Source organism: Scyliorhinus torazame, chromosome 2, assembly GCF_047496885.1.
Source record: "Scyliorhinus torazame isolate Kashiwa2021f chromosome 2, sScyTor2.1, whole genome shotgun sequence".
Lineage (NCBI taxonomy): Eukaryota > Metazoa > Chordata > Chondrichthyes > Carcharhiniformes > Scyliorhinidae > Scyliorhinus > Scyliorhinus torazame.
Window position 1 is genome coordinate 342,876,366 of NC_092708.1, and position 4,085 is coordinate 342,880,450.

A 4,085-nucleotide genomic window follows, 5' to 3' on the forward strand; every position below is an offset into this window, starting at 1 on the left:
TGCTGCTTCGTTGTATGTTCTCTGTCTCTTCTGATTCTGGCTTGTCAATCACAACATCAACATCTTCTCTTTTGTTTTTGTCCATGGGATGCGCTAGCTCTCCCACTCTTCTCCTCTTTCTCTTTTTTGTTTGAACGATCAGCTGGCTGATTCTTTTCTTCTTATGTTTGGGTTTGGCAACTCCTGTTTTAGTGCTGGTCTGCACCCTGTACATAGAAGTGTGTGGATCCTTAGTTGCTGACCTATGGGGTGGCGTGCCTGCAAGGGATTGTGTAGCCACGTCCAATTCTGCGCCCTCATCTGAAGGTTGCAGGCCCTCACTTTCTTGTGCCTGGGAGGAAGTCACGTCTCTAACATCAGGTGTTGTCCCTTCTTGGCTTGCTCAGTCAACGATTAATGGCTCCTCATCCCTGGAAATTACGATACAAACGCTCTCTGGCCCTGACGATCAAGGCGATGGATCATCCTGTCTTGCTCTAGTATATATGTGTGATCCGATGAACTACGAGGTGGGCAGCACGGTAGCACAGTGGTTAGCACAGTTGCTTCACAGCACCAGGGACCCAGGTTTGATTCCCGGCTTGGGTTACTGTCTGTGCAGAGTCTGCATGTTCTCCCCATTTTTGTGTGGGTTTCCTCCGGGTGCTCTGGTTTCCTCCCACAAATCCTGCAAAGTGTGCTTGTTAGGTGAATTGGACATTCTGAATTCTCCCTCAGTATACCGAACAGGCGGCGGAATGTGGTGACCAGGGGATTTTCACAGGAAATTCATTGTAATGTTAATATAAGCCTACTTGCGACACAAATAAAGATTAATTATTATTTTTACATAGCGATATGGCCATCAGCTCCTCTAACTCATCTTCCGGTGAAGTTACCTCGAGCAGCAGTGAGTTGATTACCAGAACTATTTCAGAGGCCTGAGATGATTCACATGTGCCTCTGGAGACAGCGTCTCCACCATTGGTTTTATGTCCAGTGCTATCACTTCATCACGTCCTCGAAACCATCTTACAAGCAGTTTCTCATCACCCTCCCCTGACTCACTCTTGGACTCGTCATTTTCGGCATCATCGGAGTTAATATCATTGTACTCATCATCAATATCTTCGTACTCATCATCAATATCTTCGTGCTCATCATCAATGTCTTCGTATTCATCATCAGAGTCAGCAATAATTTCACCTGTAAAATACAACATTGGACATGGAATTATGTGTTCGCGCAGAAGGCAGCCAATCTCAAAGTCAGCATCGAGTTTTGGTGCCAAACGTTTATTTAGCATTCCATGCTGTGGAACTTCAGGAGGACAGAATAAAATTAAAGAATGAGTCATTTGGTACAGTTTTTGTAACTGTTTTGCGAGTACTCCGACCCTTGAGCTTCAGCTTAGTTTTAATTGTTTTCAACATAACATTTTTCCCTTTCTTCCAGTCGATCTGGCATCCTGTGCACCCTATAATTTCTAGTTAATCAGGGAATGAAGATCCACGCTCATCGGGCCGCTATTCCATCTGGTATTCTTTCGTAATCGCTTAATTTGTAAAGTACTCATTAGGCTTGAATTTAAACTCCAGAGTGAAGCTCCTCAGCTTTTCACGCTCTGAACATTTAACATTCACATCTTGTAGATGCTTTGATACAGGCTCATCATGCTCCTGTACCATGCCACTGAGTACGTACATCTTCTTGAAGGCTGTTAACCAGAATTGAGGAATGTTCTTTGGCTCTTCCGGCTCTTCATCTGATTTGTCGTCCTCTGCCTGGATTTCTGCTGAATTCTCATCGAATGAATGCACTATCATATCTTGTTGGGATTTGTAGGGTTCGGCTTGCCACCGGTATTCTGGAACGTACAGCTGCAGCCGCTAAACTAGGTTCAGGGATTCACATGCATCCACTCCTATGATGGATTTGATTTTCATATAAAACGGTAGCATGTACGTTGAGCCGTGCATGGCTAGCTCAACCTCACATTCACCCAACTTCTCAATCTTCTTCTTACCGAAGCGTACGGGTGGTCCCAGTCAATCAGCGACTTTCGGCTGCGTGTTCAAAGCAGATCGACTGAGGAGGTTGGCCCTCATTCCAATGTCAAGGTCACAGCATACTAATGAGTCATTCAAGATCACCATCGTTTCCCATCTGGTTTTGATGACATCCGTTTTTCTCTTGCTAACATCATCATTTTTTGAGATTATGTCTTCATCTTTCTGGGTCGAACTCTTCTGGTCCTTGGTTGTAATGAGATCGATGAAGAACTGTTTTTCCAGAGACATCTCATCAACTGCGACGACTGATCTGACGCGGTCCACTGTAGGCCCATTGCCACATTTCTGCCACAGGATGGTGGCCCTGGATGATGGTTTAAAATGGACCACGCCACTAGGTTCTCTAAATGTTCATTGTAGTGTCCATTATGTGGATCTTCGCTTCAGCCCATATTTGTGAAGCTTCACTTGTTGCTATCTCCATAGTGTTATGGGCCAGGGTTTAGAGAACCCCAAAGTGTATCATGGAGTTCACCTAACCCACGACTTTTACTAGATTGTGATATGGGGAGCACATGGCCCACTCTACAGATGTGGTACAGCAGAAATTGGAAAGTATTTTTTTAAGCAAAACAATGCTTATTCTATGAACTCAAGTTAACCTTTTTAAAACATACAATGAACATCTTAACAACCATTAATTCAAATACAATCCCCAAAGAATACAACACTAAGTAATCCTTAAGCTGTCCTTTTAACATTCATAAGACTTTAAAAAACCTTTTAACAGAAGCACATCAGGTTTAAATTCACTACTGAGAACAGTTATAACTCTGAATTCACCAAATGATCAAGAGATAGTCTTTACATGGCAGAGAGAACAACATTACATATTCTGTGGCTGACTGCAGCTCCAACACTGAAATGAAACCAAAAAAACACAGACACACCCAAGCTTTTTCTCAAAGTGAAACTAAAAGCTGACAGACAGCCCAGCTCCACCCACACTCTGACATCACTGCAGTAATAAATGCCCATTTCTTAAAGGTACACCCACTACAGTTATTCTATAAAAAAACACCCATTTCTTAAAGGTATTCTCACATGACAATAGATGTGACAAATTCCACAGCAGCGTTTCGAGTTAAATCACTTACAGTAACCAGCTTCCGCGAAGAGCTTCACTGCGGAGTCTACAAACCAATCTGTCACAAAGAGTATCATCACATGTTGCACCGATGCACAAAATCTGCATATTTAGCTATTCTTCTTAAATTCGCTATGAACTGTAAAATGCTTTCACCTTCTTCCTGGCTACGACATGGATACCAAACCTTTTCTGCAATCAATAAGGGTTGAGGCCAGAAATGCCCCTCTAAGATTTTCATTTATTCAATGTGGGATTTATCTCCTGGTTTTGCTAGTTGAACTTTTACACCCTACTGAGCTGAGAAATATTGTGATCTTTAGGTCTTCCCGTGTCTGACTTGCCACGAGAAATAATTGGAAACTTTCCTCATTTAAATTTCATGTCTCATAATCCTCATCAAATGCATCAATGGTATCCATTTCTCCTTCCATTTTCAGATCCCAGCTACTAATGTTCACACTTCAACCAACTTCCTCCCTTCTTATTTTCATGGAAAGAATGGCAACTTGAACTTTTTTTCCCCATTTTGTAGTTTGACTTGCAGAGTCAGCAGAATTTGACATCTCCGTTCCCCGCAGCTCTTTTAGCTTCACCACATATGCAGTCCTACAGCCCGGATCCCACTCACTTCAACTTTCCCCGACTGTCGGCCTTCTTAATCATAGTTTCAGTCACAATTTTTTTTTTTTAATCTTCAGTATCGGTGGCAGTGCTCCACCCGATATCTGTGTCTGTGAGAATCTGGTCCCGAGAATCTTCTGTTGCTTCCAATGCTTTCACCACTATTTAGTCAACAAAAAACAATTTTTTAAAGTAATTTTTCCTGCCTCAACCCTCGTCACCAGTTTTCTCTTCTGTTATATTTCTTTGTTGCCACAGAGAGGAAAGGTATGGTTGCTCATACAATCAAGGATGGTGAGCTGCCAAAGGTCCATGCAAGCACT

At 42.6% G+C, this 4,085-nt stretch overlaps 1 pseudogene; it reads right to left on the bottom strand.

Moving 5' to 3' along the window:
* Positions 1 to 907: 907 nt before the first annotated feature.
* Positions 908 to 1,805, bottom strand: LOC140407484 (nucleosome assembly protein 1-like 1-A; annotated as a pseudogene).
* Between the last annotated feature and the right edge of the window lie 2,280 nt (positions 1,806 to 4,085).